We start from the raw sequence: 26393 nt of genomic DNA, 5'->3' as shown, positions 1-26393 counted from the left end.
AGTAATCAAATATGTGTATACTATAAATAAAATATTCTGGAAATTAAGTCTTCAAAACCCAGAACTACTATTATTAAAATAAAATAGAATGTACTGTCACAATTTTAAAAATTTGAATTACTACATGAGTCCCAGGGCCAGATAAGAAGCCCTATAATCATGAGATACTGCCGGGTTATAATGGAAAGTGTTCAGGTAATGGGCATTTCTTACTAACAGAACAATGGAACAGTCCAGTTCACTACATTCAAAAACATCTAGTGGCTCATCATCCCTGCTTAAATTGCTCTTCTTCAAAATCAGATTCTTTCATCTAATTCCACTTCAGTAAATATTTCTGAGCTTCTATAATAGTTTTATCATCGTTTGTAACTATTGTAAAATACCATAGAAGTGTTCTGGGCTTTAGCTACATGAACCTGATGAAAGTATTTTTTTTTTTTTTCTGGTTAAATGGTATTATAAATAAGTTACTTAAATATTTCTCTTAGGCCATCTGAATAGAGGACTTTTTATTAAGGCCATGAAATTAGATGTGGAGAAAAAGAAAATAGCATTGAGCATCTGCAATTTTAATCTACAAACTACCTGTCCCCTCATTTATTCTGATGCTCTGCGGTGCTTCTGAGAGAGGGGTGGAGGTGTAAGAGCTTCGTGTCCGCCCTCTCCAGGTTTACCGGACACACAACCAGAGGAGACGCACCCCCCACTGAACCACCACCCTGCTTCCAGCAACATCCAACTGGTCAGCCCCTCCCCCATTCCCTCAGTCAACCACAGCCCCTCTTGGGGGTTAAAACCCTTTGAACAGGGCCATCTGTTTCCCACCTAGACAAACTGAGCAAAATGACTCAGCAACTCACTCTTCTAGCTTTTTAGATCAGGGCAGGATAAGGGTGAGACAAAAACACCCCATTCAATTCTGAGAGCAGCTGAGCAGCCTATCATTTGCTCAAAGTCCCTCAGTTGGAAAATGATTAGAACTCAAGAAATGTTATGCTTTTAGGTGCACTGCTTCTCCAAAGATGTATCAAAATGACTTCCAAATGGAGTCCATGCCCGGAAGAGCCTGGCAGTTTTTAGAATGCTCTGCTAATTTCCATTTTGAAATTCTTTTTGTTTTTAGACAGAGTCTCACAGTCTCACTTTGTCACCCTTAGTAGAGTGCTGTGATGTTACAGCTCACAGCAACCTCAAACTCTCGGGCTCAAGCGATTCTCTTGCCTCAGCCTCCTGAGTAGCTGGGACTACAGGCACCTGCCACAGTGCCTGGATATTTTTAGAGATAGGGGTCTCACTCTTGCTCAGGCTGGTCTAGAACTCCTGAGCTCAAGCAATCCACCTGCCTCAGCCTCCCAGAGTGCTAGGATTACAGGGGTGAGCCACTGCACCCGGCTACCCTTTTGAAAGTCTTAATAAATCTATCTTTGAACTTGTATTTCATAATGTCCGATGGGACAATGGCATGAGACATATGAGTGTCCTCCAGTCTTTGCTGCCAAATTTGCATACAACTCTCAATTTGTTCCTGTCAACACAGAATTCCTCTGTGGACTCGCAATGCCTGGGAATTTAGCAAGACACAAAGCAAGTCCAAGATTAGCATGTTATGTTCACAACTAAGTGGGTGCTGACAGTCCTAAGAAGCCAAGTTTTCCATTCAAATCAGAACCTGCCTTGAATACAGAAAGAAAGCAATGATATTCTAAAAGAAAAAAAAATGACCCAAACTGTCATTTCATATTCTTTCTTACTCATGTTGCCTTGTGGTAGTAGCCAACCATATACACAGAAAATGATGTCACATAAGAGAAAAGGGAAAGATAGTCACTCATCCTTCCTTTCCCTTTCAGTTCTTTCTTACTCATGAGTAAGGTGAAGATAATGCTGAAACAATGTGTGCATAGCAAGAGGTGAACTAAAGATAATTGAGTTAAGCCGGGCACGGTGGCTCATGCCTGTAATCCTAGCACTCTGGGAGGCCTAGGCAGGTGGATTGCCTGAGCTCAGGAGTTCAAGACCAGCCTGAGCAAGAGCGAGACCCTGTCCCTAAAAAATAGCTGGGTGTTGTGGTGGGTGCCTGTAGTCCTAGCTACTTAGTCCTAGGCTAAAGCAAGAGGATCACTCGAGCCCAAGAGTTGGAGGTTGCTGTGAGCTCTGATGGTACAGCACTCTACTGAGGGTGATGAAGTGAGACTCTGTCTCAAAAAAAACAAAACAAAAGAACAATTGAGTTTGTTTTGTGCAGTGCTTCTATTGTTCTGTTAAGATAAAATATATATATGGGTGGCGCCTGTGGCTCAGTGACTAGGGTGCTGGCCCCATATATGGAGGGTGGCGGGTTCAAACCCAACCCTGGCCAAATACAAAATAAATAAATTAATTAATTAATTAAATAAAATAAAATACATATGCTTATGTAAAGTACAACATATAAATCGTGTACTTTTTTGTGATTCTGCATAAGCTAAATGCTGTAATATTTGCATTTAAAACTGGCATCACACAGTATAAAAATGAGTATTAAAATTCATGCTAATAATTTAAAATTTAAATTTTTCTTTATTTAGAACAACCCTAAATAGCAACTGAAAAACACCATTGCAAGTCCAGAAAGAGACCTCAGGTAAAAGGAAAAATATTTGTATTTTAGTACTTTAAAAAAAGCTTTATTGAGGTATAATTCACATACCATACAATGCACTCATTGAAAACATACACTTCAGCCATTTTTAGTATATTCACAGGTAGGCGTAGGTGTCATCACAATCGAGCTGGGAACATTTCATCACCTTGAAAAGAAACACTGTACCCCTTAGCTATCACCCTGTTATACCTACAGATCCCTGTCCCCTCGGGAACCACTAATCTTTCTCTGTCTCTGTTGATTTCCCTGTGCTGGATATTTCACATGAGTAGAATCACATAGTATGTGGTCTTTTGTAATTGGCTTCTTTTCACTTAGCATAATGTTTCCAAGGTTTATCCTTGTGGTAGCATGTAAGAGTACTTCATTCTTTTCTACGAACTAAATAATATGCCATTATATGGATATAACATATTTTATTTTCTCATTTGTGGCATCACAGCTCACAGCAACCTCAAACTCTTGGGCTTAAGTGATTCTTTTGCCTCAGCCTCCCAAGTAGCTGGGACCACAGACGCCTACCACAACACTTGGCTGTTTTTTTTTTCTTTTTTTGGTTGCAGTTGTCATTGTTGTTTAGTAGGCCTGGGCCGGGCTCTAACCCACCACCTTCAGTGTATGTGGCTGGCACCCTACTCACTGAGCCATAGGTGCTGAGCCAATTGATAAATATTTGGATTATTTCCATTTGGGAAATATTAGGAGTAAAGCTATAAAGATTATACTGTAATATAGTCTCTCTATAAAAGTATAATCTCTAAACTTTTTTTTAGAGATGGGGTCTTGCTATGTTGCCCAGCCTGGAGTGCAGCGGCTATTCACAGGTAGGATCATGGCAAACGACAGTGTCAAACATCTGGCCTCAAGCAGACGTCCTCCCTCTGCCCCCTAGTGGCTGGGCTTATAGCATTTCCCCTGCATTTTGGACAAGGGGCCCTGGACTTTTATTTTTGTCCCCACTGGCTCCACAAGTTATATAGTAGATTCATTTTAATTTTAATTCATTTAATTCAAGAAATACTAATATTTGTTGGCTATCTGCTCTGCCCAACGTATAGTAGACACAAAGATTATAATGACACTGAGGCAGGAGGATCACTTGAGGTCAGGAGCTCAAGACCAGCCTGAGCAAGAGCAAGACCTTGTCTCTATAACAAAACAAAACAAAAAAGAAGAACTAGCTGGATGTGGTGGCATGTGCTTGTAGTTCAGCTCCTCAGGAGACTGAGGCAGAATTGCTTGAGCCTGGGAGTCTGAGGTTGCAGTGAACTATAATGCCACTACACTCTAGCCTGAGCAACAGAGTAAGACCCTATCACAAACCACTCCCCCAAAGAAAAGAAGAAAGATTATGGAAATGATGCCTGCCCTCAAGAGGTCTATAGTGTGGTAAGCAAGCATACATCAAATACATATCATAAATGGCTAATTTTGCTTTTAGATATGAAGATGAAGTCACACTATTTTGCCCAGTTTAGCCTTGAACTCCTGGGCTCCAGTGACACCCCGGCCTCATCCTCCCAAGTAGCTGGAACTACAGATGTGTGCCAATGTGCCTGGTGCTTGGATTGTTACATCTGGAGAAATTAGACTAGCGAAAAGTGTACTTAGCACTAGAACACTTCAATACTTAGAGCATAGTTAGACCTGGAAAGGGCGTTGCCCACGGAAGAATGTGCTTCAAATTCTGGGATCAACATGGGCCAATTTCACTAAAATATTGGCTGCTGAGGACTGATAAAAGTGAGTGCCTTTCCCGTGAAATAAGCAGAAAACAGAAACATGTCAAAAAGGACCATGGAAAACCAGATTCTGAAGCTGCCAGGTGCTTCTGTCCTTTGAAAGTAGGAAAGAAAGCATTTCATTTTTGGTAAAATACATTATATTGACTTTATGTGGTTTTGCCTTTCTGTTGCGACTAACATTTGCTATTAAAATAAATCACAATTGACTAGTGAATAGTCCAAATGAAAAGAAAACTAGGATGTCAGTCTGAATAAAAAAACGATCTGCATGCTTTAAGAGCGAGGACAAACCTAAAGGAGCCTTTACTATTTCAGAATCGGGTAGAGTGGGGTCTGAGGAAGGATGGCCTCCAGGACACCCATGAGTATACCTCCTGAGTTCCTTACCATTATAGAAGTGAGAAATAAAAAATTTACGGGGAAGAAAACACATAACAAATAACCTGGGTTGTTTTTTTCTTTAAACCATTTTATGAGCGTAGGTAGACTAACTCTAGTGGAAAAGCATAGGCAAAAAGAAATGTTATTTTAAAAATGAAATGTTCTTCATCTAACTTTTGCAGTCAAAGGCTCCACTGCTCTCCCACTGAGCTATACCGCCCTTCATCTAACTTTTGATTCGTCCCCTATTTATATTGTGAAGCTGCTCTATGCCAGCACATATAGGAAGAAGACGTAGTTCTTTGTTTTCAAGGAGCTCAGACTAAAAGGAAAAAAACAGATACGTCAGCATCTAAATAAATCACAGTCTGAACAAGTGGAACCCGGGAATATGAACAAAGCTGGGGGCAGAGGAAGGAGCTTCTAATTTGGGCACTAATAAAACTAAAATCTAAAACATTCGAATTGGTCTTTGATGGATAAGGACGAGGTCACCACGTGAATAAGGAAAGGAAGTTCATTCAGGCAGAGGGCAGAAGACCCAGGTTCATGGAAGAGCAGGTTTTGGGGAGGAATGAACCTGTGGGCTGGAGAGTGAGGTGCACAGGAAGGACATACAGGAGACAGTATCCTGTGAGAGAAGGACCCCAAACTCAGGTTTTGTCCTGTGGAATCAAGGATGCTTAAAGAGAGGAATGCTATGATAAAATGCATATTTTAGAAAGACAACACTGGTATGCAGGAAAGAAGAACCTTTTTTTTTTCCAGACAAAGTCTCACCCTATTGCCTAGCTAGAGTAATGTGGAGGCAGCCTAGTTCACAGCAACCTCAGACTCCTAGGTTTAAGCAATCCACATGCTCCAACCTCAACACCCAGCTAATTTTCCTATTTTTCATAGTGATGGGGTCTTGCTCAGGATGGTCTCAAACTCTTTTATTTTTTCTTCCTTTTTGCAGTTTTTGACTGGGGCTGGGTTTGAACCCACCACTTTTGGCATATGGGGCTGGTGCCCTACTCCTTTGAGCCACAGCGCCGCCCTGGTTTCAAACTCTTGAGCTCAAGCAATTCTGCCTTGGTCTTTCAAAGTGCCAGGATTACAGGTGTAAGGAAGAATCTTTGAAAGGAGAAGAAGAGAACTGAGACTCAGAGACCAGTTAGGAGACAAGTCAAGAAATAATATGAGTTCTGTTAGGGTACTGACAATGGGAAGGGAAAGGAAGAAAGATCTGAGAAGCACTTCAAGGTAGACTAAGAAAGACTTAGGGACCAGCTGAATGTAAGTCAAATGCGAACTGTGAGCTATATGGTAAGGCCTACCTGAAAGTCCTTATCCCTACAAGAGGAGTTTATAATCAGTGGGGAAGGCAAGACAATTAAACACACGCACACGCACACACACACCCACCCGCCTTGAGTCCAACAAACAATAGCCTGGGCGATGATGACAAGTCATTTATTTATTGTGCCTGGGACATAATAGACACTTAATGCTTATGAATAAATGAATGAGGAGTCGGTTGACAAGTGCTGTGAGAGTTCAGAGTAACACAACGGCAGACCATTAGGTGCAGTGCTTGTGAGTATAGGTACAGGCTTTGAATCCTTTTTTCAAATCTTGACACAGCACTTAGCAGCAGGGAGCTTGGGCCAGTGATTTCACTTCACTAAGCTTCGTTTTCCTCACTCGTAAAGTGGATATAAAAATCGTTCCCTCAAAGTGTTGATGTGAATATAATAAAACCACTACATGAATAAGGTCTAGCGCATAGTAGATGACCAACAAATAGAAAGTATTACATTTGTGAGGACTTGGGGACGGTCCAGGAAGACTGCTCTAAGGAGGTGGAATCTTGCAGAAACTAAACACAATTCTGTTGGAAGGGGAGATTTTCTTGCAGGCGTTGAATGTGCCAGGCATTCACTATAGTTGGGAGGAATGGTATAAGCTAAACTGAAAATAAAACAGGGTAGGATCATGAACCAATTCCCCTGAACTTGTTCTCTGCACTCCCAGTGTTCTTCCATGATATTGGGCACATATTGAATTTTTAAGGTTTAATTTCCTCTCTCCTTGAAAGCAAGAAACTTGTCATTCTAGGTGGGCCCTTATTCTCAGTACCTACCATAATGCCTTCTGCACAGTACACTTAGACATGATATTGAACGAGTGGAGAAATAAACATGTCTCCAGGGAGCTCAGGTTTAGCTGCTGGATTAATCAGAGATGGATTTTATGTGACAGCGTCCCTAATATACATTATCAGCAGGACCTCTTTTTCTTTTCCTGTAAGGTAGCTATTTTTATTTGAGTCACAACTGGAGGATGGTTTTAGATCCTTGGCAACATGAAGGCAGCAGCTTGATTTTTTTCTGGCTTAGGACTTGAAAGAATAGAGGATCTTTAAAAGGAAATTCAAATGCATTGAAAAAATATAACTTATAACTTCCATAACTAGTTATTAATAGATTTTAGAACAGACCTCTGAGTGCAGGAGCCTAAGTTAAAAGCAAGTGACGTCTTCTAACATTCTCTGGGAATAACTTTAATTTATATGAGAAATACTGTTATAAAATTACTTTTTGCTCTCTCACAGCTTCACTACTTGTTGTGAATAGCCTTAACAAAAATCGTAGCCTTACTTTTCAGACTGCTAAAAATTTAAGTTATCTAAAGTATACTTTATTTATTTTGAGACAGACTCTGACCTTGTCTCCCTGGGTAGAGTGCTGTGGTGTCATAGCTCATAGGAACCTCAAACTCTTGGGCTCAAGCAATCCTCTTGCCTCAGCCTCCTGAGTAGCTGGGACTACAGGCACTCGCCACAACCCCCAGCTGTTTTTTCTATTTTTAGTAGACATGGGCTCTTGCTCTTGCTCAGGCTGGTCTAGAACTCCTGAGCTCAAAGGATCCATTGGCGTCAGCCTCCCAGAGTGCTAGAATTACAGGCATGACACTGTACCCAGACTAAAATATACTTTTTAGAGTGTTAAACTACTTAGGAGGCTGAGGTGGTGTGAGGGTTGCTTGAGCTCAGGAGTTCAAAGTTACAGTATGCCTGATGGCACTCCAGCCTGGGCAACAGAGTGAGACCTCGTCTCGAAAATTAATTAATCAATTAATTAAAAGTGTTATGGATAATGGAAATAATAGGTTCCCTCTACCTCTCCTTGGCATCCTTGCAATCATCAAAGCAATAACTTCTTACTGGGTGTCACGGCCCACTCCTGTAATCCTAACACTTTGGGAGGCTGAGGTGGGATGATTGCTTGAAGTCAGGAGTTCAAGATCAGCCCGAAGAAGAATGAGACCCTATCTCTACAAAGAAATACAAATATTAGCCATGCTTGGTGGTATGTGCCTATAGTTCCAGCTACCGAGGAGGCTGGAGCAGGAGGATCCCTTGAGCCCAGGAATTACTGAAGTACTTCAATTACTTGAAGTTGCAGAGAGCTATGATGACACCATTGCACACTAGCTCAGCAACAGAGTGGAATCCTGTCTCAAAAAACAAAAAAACAAATTATCCCCCCCCAAAACATAAAATCCCAATAGCTTCCTTTCTTCTTGTTTCCATCTTTTATTATCCAATGCATATTCTGTATTAGCACATTGAACATTCCTCATTGTTTTCACAGCCGCATAGTATTCCACTTGTGGACATAACATTATTTACTTAACCAATTCTTTATATATCAGTAATTTTTTTTTTTTGAAATAAAGTCTCACTTTGTCACCCTTCATAGGGCACCATGGTGTCACAACTCACAGCAACCTCAAACTCCAGGGCTTAAGCTATTCTCTTGCTTTAGCTTCCCAAGCAGCTTGGACTACAGGCTACCACCACAGCACCCGGCCATTTTTTTTGGTTGCAGTTGTCATTGTTGTTTAGCAGGCCCATGCTGGGCTCAAACCTGCTAGCTTTGGGGCATGTGGTTGGCACCCTACTCACTGAGCTATGGGCGCCGAACCTATATCGGTGATTCTTAATGAGAGAACCTGGGAGATTTTGTTGCTCACAGAGGATATTTGGCAATGTCCGCAATCATTTTGATCTTGAGCGGAGAATGCTACTGATATCTAGTGGGTGGAGGCCAGGAATGCTGCTAAATGTCCTATGCTGCACAGGACACTCCCACAAGGAAGAATTATCTGGCCCAAACGTCCATTGGTGCTGAGATTGAGAAACCATGCTATGGATGGACACTTGGGTTATTTCCACTCTTAGTGGCTACTACAAGCAATGCTTCTACAAATAACCTTGTAAATTTGTCAGTTTGTATAAATGCACATATACTTTAAGATGAATTGCCAGAAGTGAGATTGCTGAGTAATAGCAGTTGGAATGCCTTCCAAAAGGGTGTGGAATTTGCACTCCCAACAGTAGCTTAATTTCTATAATCTTTTCAACAAAGTGGGTTGTTACTTGTTTGTTTTTTGTTATTTTAGTTACCAAGTTTTAATTTGCTATCTTATGATATGTTATCTATTTGATATGACTAAAAGGCCATTTAAATTTCATTTTCTATTGCCTTAGTGTGAGGTTGAGACAACTGTCTGAACATGGGGTGGGGTTTTCAGAAGAAGGTCAGTAGCTAAAGCTAGAGTTTAAGCAGAGTGAAGGAATGTGCACCTGAGATACAAAACTCAAGAAGTCTAGACCAAAGCCAATATCTTAGAAAGAGAAAAACCATGGCTCAGCGCCTGTGGCTCAAGTGGCTAAGGCACCAGCCACATACACCTAAGCTAGCAGGTTCAAATCCAGCCCAGACCTGCCAAACAATAATGATGGCTGCAACCAAAAAATAGCCTGGCATTGTGGTGGGCACCTGTGGTCCCAGCTACTTGGGAGGCGGAGGCAGGAGACTCACTTGAGCCCAGGAGTTGGAGGTTGCTGTGAGCTGTGATGCCACAGCACTCTACCCAGGGGGACAGCTTGAGGCTCTGTCTCTAAAAAAAAAAAAAAGAAAAGAAAAAAGAAAGAGAAAAACCAAATGGCAGGGAGATAGGGTGAGCCTCAGGTCCAAAAGGTCCAGAAGAAGGCTGGAGCCAGCTTTTTCACATGATGGCGCCAAAAGCAAAAAAGGAAGCTCCTGCCTCTCCCAAAGCCAAAGCCAAAGCAAAGGCATTGAAGGCCAAGAAGGCAGTGCTAAAAGGCATCCACAGCCACAAAAAAAAGAAGATCTGTACATCACCCACTTTCCAGCGGCCAAAGACTCTGAGGCTCTGGAGTCAGCCCAAATATCCTCAGAAGAGCGCCCCCAGGAGAAACAAGCTTGACCACTATGCCATCATCAAGTTTCCCCTGACCACTGAGTCTACCATGAAGAAGACAGAAGACAACACCACACTTGTGTTCATTGTGGATGTCAAAACCAACAAGCACCAGATCAAACAGGCTGTGAAGAAGCTTTATGATATCGATGTGGCCAAGGCCAACACCCTGATCAGGCCTGATGGCGAGAAGAAGGCATATGTTCGACTGGCTCCTGATTATGATGCTTTGGATGTTGCCAACAAAATTGGGATCCTCTAAACCAAGTCCAGCTGGTTAATTCTAAATATATAACTTTTCACCATAAAAAAAAAAAGAAGGCTGGAGCCAGATTAAGAAGCCAAGAGGCTAGAATCTGTCAGAAGAATCAAGGTGGGAATAAAAATACATTGGGACAAAAGTGAATGGCGTTTGAGAAACTAATGTGTCTGCAGGTGGTTTAGCAGGGACAAAGGCTAGATAGACATCTCAGCTGAACTGGTTACTTCCTTCTCAAGGAATTTTGCTCTTACTTCCTTTACAGCACTGAACTTGTGTTACAATTATTTACTTCTTCTTTTATTTCACTACGAAGGTAAGATCCATAAAGGCTTTTTGATTTCTGTATGTCCAGCTTCTAGCACAGTACCTGGCACGGCACAAAATTAACTTTTAGTCGAGGAGGAAAGGAGGAAAGGAAGGGTGGATTTGCATTTGCTCCTGATCATGTTCTGTATCTTCATTTCTCTGCAGCTGGTGCTGATCTTGAAGTTTCCTTCTAGATCCCTCCTCTATTAATATCTATTTGCATTCTAAGTAATTGGCTTTTTATTCTATGTAATGTTCTCCATCCTCACCTCTAAATATGCTAATTAATTAACTCTGATCATTAAAGTGTTTATGTTCTTTTTTTTTTTTTTTTTGAGACAGAGCCTCAAGCTGTCCCCCTGGGTAGAGTGCCATGGCATTACAGCTCACAGCAACCTCCAACTCCTGGGCTCAAGCAAGTCTCCTGCCTCGGCCTCCCAAGTAGCAGGGACCACAGGTGCCTGCCACAACGCCAGGCTATTTTTTGGTTGCAGCCATCATTGTTGTTTGGCAGGTCCAGGCTGGGGATTCGAACCCGCCACCTTAGGTGTATGTGGCTGGCGCCTTAGCTGGTTGATCTATAGGTGCCAAGCCGTGTTTGTGTTCTTCTAGTCTAATTTTTTTCTTTTTTGAGACAGAGTCTTGCTCTGTCACCGTAGCTAGAGTACAAAGGCATCACCATAGCTCACTGCAATCTCAAACTCCTGGGTTCAAGCCACTACACTCAACTGAATTATTTATTTATTTATTTATTTATTTATTTATTTTGAGACAGAGTCTCAGTATGTCATCCTGGGTAGAGTGTAGTGGCATCACAGCTCACAGCAACTTCTAACTCTTGGGCTCAAGTGATTCTCTTGCTTCAGCCTTCCAAGTAGCTGGGACTACAGGCACCTGCCACAATACCCAGCTATTTTTTGTTGTTGTTGCAGTTGTCATTGTTGTTTAGCTGGCCTGGGCAGGGTTCGAACCCACCAGCCTGGGTGTAGGTGGCCAGCACCCTACCCACTGAGCTACAGGTACCACCTAATTTTTCTATTTTTTATAAAGACAGGTGTTTCACTCTTGCTCAGGCTGGTTTTGAACTTTTGCCATAAAGGTCTCATGGTAAAGCAATGTTGCACGGAGAATAATTACACTTATTGAAATTGTGTTTTAAATAAAGGTGACCATCTGCTCGCTCAGGCAAAATGGTGAGCTTCTTTATTTGTGGTTGGTTTATATAGGGAATTTTGTACATGCACACAATACAGCAATGACCTCATTGATCCATTTAAGCATCATGTGACTACCTCGTGATTAGCTTCCGATAATCCACTCAACATACACCTTTTGACACAACCCTTTCAACATAACCCAATTTAACATAACTTAATGGAGAACATGTTGTTAGCCATTACTTCTTTGTTCTTATCTGATGAAGCCTAAGGCTATGGAGGAACAAGGTAGATTGAATACCTGCCCTTGCTGGCCTTGTCTTTGGAGGCTGTTACTTTGGATCTTTAAACAAGGCATAAAGAAACTTCTTGGGCATACAGGAATTTGTGTGCAAACCTTTGCTCCCATGTAGGCCTTAAGTCAGGGGGGTTTTGCTGGAACCTTTTATAAGGAATTCAGGCTGGACTTCTCAAAAGCCTTTCACGAGCCCAAGTTCCATCTGTGCCATTAGACACCTGTATGCATTGGGTAAATTCCTCTTCTCTTGAGGTCCCCGAGCACATTTCCATTCCCTAACCTGTCAGCAAGCGACCTTCGTTATTTACCTAGATCAGGAAAGTTTACTGATGGGTATCTGGCCAGTTTTCCAAAGGGCTTTATCATTGGCCTTATAAAGTCAACCTTAATTCCTTAATGCAGTAAATGCCCCCTGGAATACAAAATCTATTAATTTAAACAGTGAGAATATTGTTTGTAAGACTACCAAATATTCTGAATGGGTAGAAGCTGCCAGCTGTAAACTGATGAACTTTTGTGGTCTAAAAGCAGTTGGGGGGTTTTCTACCCTTAACAAAATGTCTCATGTTACAGCCATTGAGATTGTGAGAAATGTGTAGAACAGATTGTTTTTCATTCTCGTTATTTTGCCCAGTTTATTGAAGGTAAGTTGATACTGTGGGAATCCCTGTTCCAGTCAGAACTCCGAATATATACTTATGGCATTCATACATCTAGATGATCACTTTTGCCACCATCTGTATGGGGATAATTTTTACCCTAAGAGCTATTAGTTCCAATGTATTGTTTTGACATTATACACTACAGTTAATCAAAACAGAAGTAAATAACACAACAGCTGGTGCTCGGAAACAAAATTCAAACCAATAATTTTCATGTTATTGTGAAATCTACTTCATCCCCCACACCAAGTTCACTACAGAGTAAAAGTGAAAGCTTGGGAAAGTAAGAATGAGATCTGAGACCTATGAGTAAATTATCATCACTTACTTGACAGAAAATCTTCAGTGAAATCAATTGAGACAAAAGAGTTCAACTCCAGAAAGACCTAGGATTCCCTAGGAATCCTAGGATTCCAAACTTGTCAAAAAATATGGCTGTTGATTGATATGCATTTATGGCCTCCCTTTGCTTTCTATCCTATCTCTTTTTTGCAGTTTTTGGCCAGGGTCGGGTTTGAACCTGCCACCTCCCGTATATGGGGCCAGTGCCCTACTCCTTTAAGCCACAGGCACTGCCCTATCCTATTTCTTTTCAATCATCGTAGAGTATAACTTGTTTACATTTTTTTCAAGGGCTGAAGATTCAAATACAAAATTCAACAACTTAAAAGCAAAGCCTTTTGGGGAGTAGATGTAACCTAAAAAATATGAGACTAGGATATAGGAAAACTTTATGGATTATAACCTTTTTGAAATTTTAACAGTAGCCAAGGCATAATAGATACCAAACCACCAATTCCAGCTACAAAGGATTGTTTTAAAACTCATAAAAAGTTTGAATAGCTTACCCATAATCATAACACTTTCTACCAGCTTAGAAAAAAAGCAGGGAAAACACACGGATTATAGAAAATGATTATTTTAAAACATAATTAATGTTATTTACAAGTTTTTATGAATTTCTTAATTTCAGTATAACTGAAGTTTGTGTTGAGTAGTTTAATCAAAGCCTGTCTAAAATTGAAAAGAGAGTTAAGTTTGGTGGCTCATACCTGTAATCCCAGCTTTTGAAAGCAGAGGTGGGAGGATTGATTGAGGCTAGGAGTTTGAAACCAGCCTGGACAACATAGCAAGATACCATCTCTACAAAAAAATTTTAAAATTAGCCAGACACGGTGGCACGCACCTGTAGTCCTAGCTCCTTGGGAAACCGAAGCAGGAGGATCACTTGAGACTGGGAGTCCAAGGCTGCACTGAGCCATGATCACACTGCCACACTCCAGCTTGGTGACAGAGCAAGATCCTATTTCTTTTTTTTTTTTTTTTTTTTGAGACAGAGCCTCCAGCTGTCCCCCTGGGTAGAGTACCGTGGCATTACAGCTCACAGCAACCTCCAACTCCTGGGCTCAAGCGAGTCACCTGCCTCCGCCTCCCAAGTAGCTGGGACCACAGGCGCCCGCCACAACGCCCGGCTATTTTTTTTGGTTGCAGCCGTCATTGTTGTTTGGCGGGTCCGGGCTGGGGATTCGAACCCGCCACCTTAGGTGTACGTGGCTGGCGCCTTAGCCGGTTGAGCTATAGGCGCCGAGCCAAGATCCTATTTCTTAAGAACAAATAAAAATAAAAATGAAGCAAGAAAAGATCTTAATAAGTTGCTGTAGTGATTAATTCCTGACTTTATTTGGGGGGATGTTACTGTGATGATCTAATTCTGAATGTTCATCTGCATATGGTCAGCTCTAGTAACCCTTGAATGTACCTATAGTTCATCAAGGCATTTTGACTTGTAACAGAAAACAAAACAAAACAATAAAAGACAAGAAAAGAAAACAGTGGATGTTCTCAATTGTCCAGGAACCCAATAAGAAGGGAAAGTAATTTACATTTCTTGAATGCCACTATGTGTCGGACATCATGCTAGGCATTTTACGTGGATTTCTTATTTAATTGTATATGTTTTACAAATATATGTGTTATTATCCTATTTTACAGATGAAGAAAATGAGACTTGAAGGGGAAAAGTGACATGTGGATGACACTCAGCTCTTCTTTCTAATGAAAATCTGAGCCCATTAAGGATAAATTAGAGGGTACTATTACAAGACAGTGAGGTTGAGCAAAAATGTATCAGATCAACTTAAGCAGGAACAAATGCAGAGTATCATTTCCTTAGAGTGTACTTAGAGGATAATGGTAAGTCATTACTGACTATTCTTCACGATGGTAATCCTCACACTGTTACAGCCAACATACTAATAGAAGATTGAGTGTTATCAAAAATTAAATGAACAACTGAATTGAAAACACTGTCCTTTCCTTGAGGAAACTGTGATATAGCCACATCTAAAATATTCTGCCTCATTCTACCTGCTTCATCGCTAGAAACAAGTTATGGAACCTGGGAAGGTCTTGATTAAATGTATTGAGTTGTTTATAGGAAAGTGCCACTGGAGGGTTTCTAGGCTAAAGAGATATCCTCCATCCTCAGATCACTTTTGGTGAAATGCTGGTCTAGACCCTGGAGTATGATGGCAAGAGGGAAGAACATGCTCACTCAGATGCTTAATTCAATCATCAGTGTGACAAGCGTTAGATATTGTAAAAAGACTAGGAATCAACAGTGACAAAGGTTACTTTTAGACATCTCGCATCTAGACATCTCTGCCATTTTCCTCTAACCTGGGTTATAAACTCACCTGCGTCGGGTTCTACCTATCACCTTGGGGTTGGAGAAACAGTTCCTTATTGTTGCATTACTTCTTTTCGACCGCATCCCATACCAATCTTGGTCCTAGATAATCATCTTGTCTCTAAGATGAAGACTGGTTGTGAAAGTCTGATTGTTCCTATCCTCACCTCAGCTAGCCTGGTCTTTATTTACAAAATGTCTGGTCTTTGTTGAACTCTTGGATCAAAGTCCCCATGTCAGCTTCAAAACTTTGCAGAAATAGAAGTGGCAAATCCTAGCACTGTCCCTTTAGCCCTTGATTTTTATGTAGAGTAAAATATTTTCATTAGGCCTTAGTGCAGACAATAGCATATAAAGACAGAACCCTGCAATTTCTTTCTTTCTCTCTTTTTTTTTTGAGACAGTCTCATTATGTCACCCTTGGTAGAGTGCTGTGGTGTCACAGCTCACAGCAACCTCAAACTCTTGGGCTTAAGCAATTCTCTTGCCTCAGCCTACCAAGTAGCTGGGACTATAGGCACCCTCTCACTTCACCTGGATATTTTTTTGTTGCAGTTGTTATTGTGGATTTTACCTGGCTCGGGCTGGGTTTGAACCCACCAGCCTCAGTGTATGTGGCCAGCGCCCTATCTACTGAGCTATGGGTGCCACCCAAAGTCTGCAATTTCTAAAATATTTATTTGTTAAAATATGATCAATTTAAACTATTAATGTTAAAAAGTTTCTAATGAGAAATACATGGATTCTTGAAATAACAATCTAATAACTACAATGCAAGAGTTAGCTTAGTATTGGTAGAGAATCCTGAAGGGCCAGGTCCCTCTTTCCTACTTCCCTGGGCAAGGGTGGTGGGGGGAAGCCCGATAGCATAAACACTGTGCATTTTCTGACCTTGGCTTAGATGAGTCACTGAGCTGGAGTCCTTAGTTGGCCATCTTTTTATCCTTATAGTTATCATCTATTTTTCTGGCCCAGAGGACCTCTCATACTGGCATGTGGGTACAACTGCCCCTACTAGAGGCCTGAGTTTTTGCCAAATGTAGGGAGTTTGTTGTAGGTTGAGTTCTTTCAGAAGAAGACCCTGAGATAAGCAAGCAGGAAGTTCATTATGGAGTCTTTTGGAATCAATACCTGTGTGGGAAGGGAAGAAAGCAAGGTTGGGCAGAGAGAGAATTTGGCTGCAATATAGTCACATGGCCTCAGCAACTCCTTGAAGAGCTCTGAAGTTATAGAATTGTCTCCAGTTGATGTAAGGGGGCCTGATGTTCACAATGTCAACCATCTTTTGATGAGTTTATTGGATATTTGTATAATTTCTTTGGAGAAAAGTCTATTCAGATCCATTGCCCATTTTAAAATTGGATTATTTCTTTTTATTATTAAGTTACAAGAGTTCTTTATATATTCTGGTTTTTTGCTGGTTTGTTTGTTTGTTTTTTGAGACAGAGTCTTATTCTGTTGCCCTTGGTAGAGTGCCATGGCATCATAGCTTACAGAAACCTCAAACTCTTGGCTCAAACAATCCTCTTGCCTCAGCATCCTAAGTAGCTGGGACTACAGGCACCCACCACAACACCCAGCTATTTTTCTTTTTAGAAACAGAGTCTTGCTCTTGCTCAGGCTGGTCTTGAACCCAAGAACTCAAGCAATTCTCCCACCTTGGCCTTCCAGAGTGCTAGGATTACAGGTGTGAGACACCCGCCCGGCTCCTTAACAGCATTTTTAGAAAAGTAGATTTTTTTTTTCAGGATAATGCGAGGGTACAAATGACTAAATCACAATTTTTCAATGTGTTAGATAGAGTCCCTCTTATAGCTCTGTCCTGCACCCAAAAGGTGTGCCATACACCCCTACATTGTGCCCATTCTATGGGAGCACCACAACAGCCCCTCATGTCATTCCTCCTCCCCTCAACTTGAATTGAAATGAGTCTTTCCTCCTATGTGGGCTGGTTCCATGTCTTTGCAATTGTAAACAGAGCTGCAATAAACAATCTAGTGCATATGTCCTTATGATAAAATGATTTTTTTTTGAAGAGTAGATGTTTTAAATTTTAATGAACTTAAACATCAATTTTTCAATTCATAGATTGTGGTTTTGGTGTTGCATCCAGAAACTCATTGCTAAACCCAGCCACAACGATTTTCTCCTGTGTTATCGCCTTCTTTAAGTTTTATAGCTTTGAATTTTACATGTGTGGCACTATCAGTATTTATTAAAGAAATTAATGAAGGCTAATGGCAATAGAAATGAAACAGAAAAGCTTGGGTGAGAAGAAAATTACTGGCTCAATAAATTTCAAAGGCACCTGCATAATGTTAATAGTTAAAGCCTGTTTGGCATGCATACAGGGAACTAAGTTTCTTTAAGACGTTGTTGAAATAGGCAGTTGATCAGCGGGCAAGAATCAGGGTAGACTAATCAATAGGCCAGAGGAGAGACACAATGATCTGATTCACTGTTAAGAGTTTCAGGATAGGCAGTCCAGTACCCTGGAGAGCTCCCCAAAGAGTCCTTTTTTTTTTTTTTTTTTTTGAGTCGGAGTCTCACTTTGTAGCCCTCTGTGGAGTGCCATGGTCTTGCCTCAGCCTACCAAATAGCTGAGACTATAGGCACCCGCCACAACGCCCAGCTATTTTTTTTTTTTTATTGCAATCGTCATTGTTGTTTAGCAGGCCTGGGCTAGGTTAAAACCCTTCTGCCTTGGTGTATGTGGCTGGCCCCCTAACCACTGAACTACGGGCACCGAGCCAGGGGGTAAGTTTTATAGGTGGAAGAAGATGGAAATAATAGGAACGAGAAATAAATAGCTGACTGGTTATTTCAAGGTTAATCCCTTGTTGGGATTTAAGTGCAATATCTTGTTGGCTTAATGGGATGTAGCTATCACCTTTCTCCTGATTCTTGAAAGGTCAGATATTACATGTAAACAACTCAGATTTTGATTTGGTGCTGTGGAATTTTAGCATAAGTGATTCCGTTTGGGTGCTGCTGTCTGTTCTTTAAAATGTTCACAGCGTTGAGTGTTGAGAGAATAGAGGCTTGCCTGGCTATTCCAACCCTAACCAATATTTTTTCCTTTGAATACATGTAATAATTATAATATTTATCATACAACCCAGCGTTTACTTATTTAGTGTCTCTTATTGCTTCATGTTTTTTATATCCTCAGTTAGATTAGGTATCCTTGAGGATGCACAGTAATCTAATAAACACCTGTTAAATGATAGGAAAATCAAGGCAGTGCCTGTGGCTCAAGGAGTAGGGTGCCAGCCCCATATACTGGAGGTGGCAGGTTCAAACCTGGCCCTGGGCCAAAAACTACAACAACAACAAAAAAGATAGAAAAATCATTAGAAACTTGATGCATTATTGTAAATGAATGAGTGAAATACTTCATTTCTTGCCTTTCTGCTACTGACTTGCCCCTCAGGCATTTTAGAATATTGGGAGTTTGCAGGAAAATAGGGAAAGATAAGTTGACTTTTGCCCCAGGAGATAGTGATATATAAGTGCCCTCTGTCAAAAATTCACCTACATACTTTGGAATGTTATTTATAAATTCACAGGAACCATGGTCACATTTATAATGATGCTTGGCATTACCACTTGGCAACCAGCCAGAATAATTTCCTGTGTTTCTTCTTTTATATTCGCTCCAACCTCTCTCATAGTAATTGCGTGACACATTGAAAGAGCAATGAAATTTAAAGTAGCAGTAAGATATTCTCCTTTTTTTTTTTTTTAAGGCAGTCTTACTCTGTTGCCCTGGGTAGAGTGCTGTGTGTCATCACATGTTTACTACAACCTCAGACTTCTGGACCCAAGCGATTCTCCTGTCTCAGCCTCCTGAGTAGGTGGGACTCCAGGTGCAGGCTAACATGCCTGATTGGTTTTTCTACTTTTTGTAGAGATGGAGTCTCTCCCTTTCTTAGGTTGGTCTTAAACTCCTGACCTCAAGCAATCCTCTTGCCTTGACCTTGCAGAATGCTAGGATATGAGCCACCTAGCTGATACAATACAGCACCTGGCTGATATTGTTTCATTTTAACAAAGCAAAGAGGTTTGTCATGACTGAAAGTGCAATCAAATACCTTTTTATAGACTGAGATAGTATCACTGATAAAAAAAATCTTGTTTATGTTGTTGTGAAGTTTTTCTGTGATAAATACTTCAAAAGTTGTACATATTGTTAATGTCGAAATGTCCTCATATGACTAATATCTGCCAAGATTACAAGGTTGTTTGACTGTTTTTAAAAATAGACTACTTTCATTTTTATTTATTTATTTTTGAGACAGAGCCTTAAGCTGTCCCCCTGGGTAGAGTGCTGTGGCATCACAGCTCACAGCAACCTCCAACTCCTGGGCTCAAGTGAGTCTCCTGCCTCTGCCTCCTAAATAGCTGGGACCACAGGCGCCCGCCACAATGCCTGGCTATTTTTTTGGTTGCAGCCATCATTATTGTTTGGCGGACCCGGGCTGGATTTGAACCCGCCACCTTAGGTGTATGTGGCTGGCACATTAGCCGCTTGAGCTTCAGGCGCCGATTCTATAATTATTTCTAAATGGTATCTGAGAGGAGATTAAAAAGTAATATAAAGCTCTTTTCACCAACTTTAGTGAAACTGAGTTCAATGACATTGTGGGACCATCAAAGAAGTATTTCCAATAACATAGGCAGTTAAGAGGCTTAATAGTTTCAAAGCTTGGAAAGCAGCAAAGACATCTTAGAGAACCGGATTTTAAAACATAAATCCCACTTCTCTCCAACAAAGACTTTTTTAAAGCATGGATGTGACTTTAAGGATTTTGAGAAAACATAGTTTTCACAAAGCTTCAATGAACAAGGCACAAATGTTGGAAACGGCCTGTTCACTAAAATGTCACTGCATTGTACTTTTGGAGGTACTGTGCTTGCAGTAAGAGGACATCTTCATCCCTAGGTAAAAGCACCAGGTGTCAAACTCAGCTTCCACCTACACAGGATGCACCAGTAATCCCCAGGATAATGAATGGTTCAAGTACTATATTATACTTCCACATACTTCTTATAGTTCAAGTACTATATTATACTATATATACTTCATGCCTATTTAATCTCAGGCACTGGGGGTCTTTTAAAAGCTGTAGATCTATAGAACATCTTGAAAGAGGCTAGAACCAACCTGAAAATGGTCTTGAAACAGGAAGTCCTAAAAGAGCTCCCTACACACTAAAATAATATTTAGAGCAGGGGTTCTCAACCTTCCTAATGCCACGATGTATTTTCATTGTTACAAAGGAGCTGCAACCCACAGGTTGAGAACCGCTGGTTTAGAGAAAGGAATAAAAAAAATGTACAATAGCTGAATTTCTTCCAAATGAAGAAAAACAATGTAGAACTAACATGTAGGCTAAAATGTTTGGTAATTAATGTCAAAATTGCCAAGATTATTAATAGACATTTTGGTAATCACTGTATGGGCAAGGTTGATTATTTGTGCAAAATACACTATAAATAAAAATCACAGAACACTAACAGAAGAAAACCATCAACAACTAAAGGGCACTCAAAAGGTTAGGGAAATTTACTAGCTTTAGAATACATCAGTACACTTTGATTACAGAAATAGTTCATTTTTAAAACTACAGTGTTTTAATGTACTTCAAGTAACAGCCCAGTCTAAGGAACCTTGGAGGCTTGTGAAAAAGACCCATCTACCAAGATGCTGCATCTCTAGTGTGGGGGTGGGGGTGACTTAAATTAATACTTCTGTAAGAAGGAAATAACTAAATCACCATAGCATCAATAACAGCCTTTTTATTTTACATAGTAACTCATAATCTGATGATTTATTTTGCATCCCTAGTTCAAAATTAGGCAGGAAAGGAACTAAGCTGACTGGTCAGACTCAGAAACAATGATTTGGCAAGCAGTGGTCACTCAACTCATGGAGATGTGTAATCTGCAGAAAGGCTGCTCGACTCCAGTCGTCTATTCCTTCATGTCTGTAGAGGGGTTCGACACAACCACCTCTCTTAACTTTAAGCTGCCTACAAGCAAAGAGATCACAAACTGCAGGGAGGCCATAACGGTTAAGGGGAAAGTTATCTTCCTCCTGTAGGGGTGGATTAAGTAATACTCCCTGAGCCTTCTTTTGAAGTAGCCATTTGTCTTCCCCAGAGGACTAGTGGCTGAGGTTTCCAATCTTCCTTCCTGGCAAGACCCACTCAGCTGTGTTAAAGGGGCACCGGGAAGTGATCACAGGGCTTTTCAGCTTTTGTTTGCCAGCTCTATCCTCAGTACCAGGCACTTCCTTGGGACGTCTTTCTTTGCATGGGAGCCTGGCGAGGCATTCTGATAGGGGACTGTTCCTTATGACTTGGAAGGAATCAACAATTCTAGAAGGAGTCATTGCCTTTGGTGCCTTAGCTTGTCCCAATATCTCTTTTCTGGAGGGACAGAGTCACAAATTCCTGGAATCTTCATGCTTCTCAGGCTCGGATTTGGGTTCCACACGCATCCCATTTTTATCCTTTCCTTCTTTCTTCAGAAGCCATTTACACGGAGCTTCCTTCTCACAATTCTCATCACACACACACTCTGCTAAGCTCGGGCAGGGCTCACTGGCCTTGCATACCTCCTCTACTTTATATGGGTCCTGATGTTCTGGACAAGCCAGTCCTCAGTAATCATGCTGGGGGGACATGGTTTCTTAGCTTCCAAGTGGTCATTCAGGCACTTCAGACAAGCCAATCACTCACACTGTAGGACTGAAACAAGAGCTTAAACTTCTCACTGGCCTCACGGCTGCCATTCTCAGGCTTCTCCAGCTTACAGGGCCCTTGGGGAGTACTAGCCAATCAGACAGGTCCATCTCATCTTGATTGGGCAGCTCTATGTCTTCAACCTTTTTACTTTCAAAGGAGAAAGAACTGGTAGTGGAATGGCTATTACACTTTTGATAATTTGGTTTTTCAGGAATTTCTTATTGTTGACTCTTGAGAAGCTAGTTTTCCTAGCCTTTTAGGTTGCCCCAGACATTACTGAAGAAACTGCAGAGTCTAGCAGATGTCTAAATATTCTCCAAGGTCTGCTTCAGGGTGAGCCAGTCCTGGGGGTTGGTGCTAGGTCTGTAAGGAACTTGACAGCCACTTGAGGGTTTGCTTCCAAGGAGCCATTTGCTGAGAGTGCCATGGCTGAGAGGGATAACTGTGATGCTAGGTGCTGACTTCTGCTTATGCACTGACAGGTAGCCTCTTTTCTCTAGGAAGGGCCCAGTATTAGATGAAGTAGCATGAACCATGAGGTGCTCAGGAACGTGAATTGTCTTGAGGAACCGAAATGTGGTGATGGTCTGGTGCTGAGCAGTTGTGTCCACATCAAAGAGCAGGACAGTTGAATCTTCTGACTTAAGAGTCAAACTGCCCAGTCTCTCCAGGCACACAGAGACTTGATTGGCTAGATGTTTGTTTTGGGTACACTCTAGTTTATGAATAAGACAACTGAAATGGCCCAATAACCAGTAAAGTTGTTGGGCCTGCTGCCGAAGTGTCTCCTCTTTAAGCTGATAGATGAGGTCTACCTGTTCATACAGCTATACCCACGGGCTTGAAAGCATTCCAAGTGGCAGCTTATACAACTGGGCTTTGACTTCTTGCAAGTTATCTTTGATTTGCTGTTCATCCCAGAGAACTCCATCAATAGCAAGCTCCAAATACCTCTGTGCATCACTACACCTCAAAAAGTGTTCTCTATTACTGGAGGAGCGACTCTGGGCCTGTGAGGTATTCATTCTGCTCATTGTTCCTCGCCCATCACCTGTATTCTTACCAGCTCTGAGCACCTCTCCAGGTGATCCAAGAGGACCTTGGATGGAAAGAGACCTATTTTTTTATTTTTATTTTTTTTATTGAGGCAGAGTCTCATTTTGTTACCCTCAGTAGAGTGCCATGGCATCACAGCTCACAGCAACCTCAAACTCTTGGGCTTAAGTGATTCCCTTGCCTCAGCCTCTCAAGTAGTTGGGATTGCAGACACCTGCCATTATGCCCAGCTATTTTTAGAGACAAGGTCTTGCTTGGGCTCAGGCTGGTCTCGAACTCCTGAGCTCAGGCAATCTACCCACCTTGGCCTCTCAGAGTGCTAGGATTCAGGCAAGCAGGAGCCTGAATATGGTGACTCATACCTGTAATCCCAGCTACTCAGGAGGCTGAGGAAAGAGGATCACAGGAAACTTGAACCCAGGAATTTGAGGTTGCAGTGAGCTATGATCATACCACTGAACTCTAGACCAGCTGGCAGAGCAAGACATGTCTTATAAAACAATAACAACCACAACAACAAAAACCAAAACAACTCTGAAAATGATTAAGCTTAGTGAGGAAGGGATATCATAAGCGGAGAGAGTGCCAAACAATTAGTCAACTTGTGGATGCAAAGAAAAAGTTCTTTTTTTTTTTTTTGAAACAGAAATCACTTTGTTGACCTTGGTAGAGTACCATGGTGTCATAGCTCACAGCAGACACAAACTCTTGGGCTCAAGAATCCTCTTGCCTCCAGTGAGTACATGAATGATAAGAAAGTATCATAAAACAGCCTTATTGCTGATAAGGAAAAAGTTTGAGTGCTTCGGAGATCAAACCAACCACAACATTCCCTTAAACCAAAGCCTAACTCTCTCCAATTCCACACTGGCTGAGAAAGGTGAGTAAGCTCCAGAAGAAAAGCTTGAAGCTAGAGAGGTTATTTCATTATGTTTAAGGAAACAAGCTATCTTCATAACATAAAAGTGAAAGGTGAAGCAGCAAGTGCTGGTGTAAAATCTGCGGTAAGATATCCAGAAGATCAATTATCTAGCTAAGATAATTGATAAAGGTGGCTTCACTAAACAACATATTTTCAGTGTAGGCAGAATAGCTTTCTATAGGAAGAAGATGCCACGTAGGATTTACATACCTAGAGAGAAGTCAGTACTGGCTTTGAAGCTTCAAAGGAGAGGTTGATTCTCTTGTTAGAAGCTAACACAGCTGATGACTTTAAGTTAAAGCCAATGCTCATTTACCATCCCCAAATCTGCAGTCCTTAAGAATTATGCTAGGCTGGGCACAGTGGCTCAAGCCTGTACTCCTAGCACTCTGGAAGGCCGAGGCTGGTAGATCACATGAACTCGGGAGTTTGAGACCAGCTGAGCAAGAGCGAGACCCTCGTCTCTAAAAAATAGCTAGGTGTAATGGGGAACACCTGTAGACCCAGATACTTGGGAGGCTGAGGCAAGAGGATTACTTAAACCCAAAGCTTGAGGTTGCTGTGAGCTATGATGCTATGGCACTCTACCCAGGGTGACAAAGTAAGACTCTGTCTTAAAAAAAAGAAAATAATTATGCTGCATCTATTCTAACTGTGCTCTGTAAATGGAACAACAAAGCCTAGATGGTAGCACATTTGTAACACAGTTTACTATTTTAAGCCCATTGTTGAGACCTATTGCTTTGCTCAGAAAAAAAGATTCCTTTCAAAATACTACTGATTGACAATGCACCTGGTCACCAAGAGCTCTGATGGAGATGTATATGGAGATTAATGTTTTCATGTCTACTAACACAACATCCATTTTTGTAGGAGTAATTTCAACTTTCATGTCTTATTATTTAAAAAATACCCTGTAATCTCAGCTACTTGGGAGGCTGAGGCAAGAGAATCACTTAAGCCCAAGAGTTGAGGTTGCTGTGAGCTGTGATGCCACAGCACTCTACCCAGGGCAACAGTTTGAGACTCTGTCTCAAAAAAAAAAATACATTTTATCAAGCCATAGACAGTGATTCCTCTGATGGATGTGGGCACAATAAATTGAAAACCTTCATCCTTTTGGAAAGGATTTACCCATTCTATTTTTAAATTTTACTTACTTAATTGTCTTAGTTTCTCAACTCGCATGCAGAAGACTACTCATTGCTTACTCAATTGACTCATTGATACTCAGTTTATATGAAATTTTTGGGAAAGGCAAACCCATAGAGATAGACAGCAGATCGCCTAGGTTTGTGGGTGATAAGGAGGATTAACTGCAAATGGGCATAATGAATTTCTGAAGGGTGATGAAAATGTTTTAAAACTGGATTAAGGTGATGACTGCACAACTCTAGTCACTGCTTATTATAGTCACTTAGAAACAGAAACTGGCAGACATTTAATTCAGCACAAGCTCTCATGATTAACTTTGCAGGGAGAGGGAGATGTGCCTTTGACGCTTAACCATTCTCCTAGGAAGGGAGACACATTACTTCCTCTCCCATTTTATTGGTCAAAGCAAGTTACACAGCCATGACTGACTTGAACGGTGCATAACAATGTAATTTTACAATGTTTCTACAAGAGAGGAGAACCAGAATATTTGTGAACAACTCCAATGATGATCACAGAAATAAATAACAATACTTTATACTTTTGAGAGCCTTTTTGACATTTGTTTTGTAAAGCATTCTGCTTAGCTAACAAATTTCTAAGACCATGATTACTGGGGTTTTTTATATTTTACTGTGATTCCCTGAGCATCCTTGAATCATAGAGTACTTGGTTTCTTTACATTAAATGTTTGCTTACATCTTTGCATTCATTTGTTTACATAGAACAATAAGAAACTTGCATCATTGACTTCTCTAATGTATATGGGATTAGAATACTTGTGTGTGGCTAAGGAGACCAAGTTAGACTAGTAAGTGACAATTATAGGAAGGCAGTTTGTATATCTATTGAGGGAGAATTTTCTAATTATGCGTGTTTCTTGGCTTCGTGCCTGTTGCTCAGTGGTTAGGGAACCGGCCACATACACCAGGGCTGGCGGTTTCTAACCAGCAGGGTGCTAAAAACAACAGTGACAATTACAACAAAAAAATAGCCGGGCGTTGTGGCGGGCGCCTGTGGTCCCAGCTACTTGGGAGGCGGAGGCAGGAGATTCGCTTGAGCCCAGGAGTTGGAGGTTGCTGTGAGC

General features: G+C 41.2%; 2 pseudogenes; one reads left to right on the top strand and one right to left on the bottom strand.

Annotated features, from left to right (window-relative positions):
• The first annotated feature begins 9838 nt into the window (after nucleotides 1–9838).
• Nucleotides 9839–10315, top strand: LOC100948989 (annotated as a pseudogene).
• Nucleotides 10316–21405: 11090 nt separating this feature from the next.
• LOC100943943 lies at nucleotides 21406–23210 on the bottom strand (annotated as a pseudogene).
• Nucleotides 23211–26393: the final 3183 nt, after the last annotated feature.

This window comes from Otolemur garnettii, unplaced genomic scaffold (genome assembly GCF_000181295.1).
Source record: "Otolemur garnettii isolate 467f Iridium unplaced genomic scaffold, OtoGar3 scaffold00010, whole genome shotgun sequence".
NCBI classification, from domain to species: Eukaryota; Metazoa; Chordata; class Mammalia; order Primates; family Galagidae; genus Otolemur; species Otolemur garnettii.
This window is presented reverse-complemented; position numbering and strand designations above follow the sequence as displayed.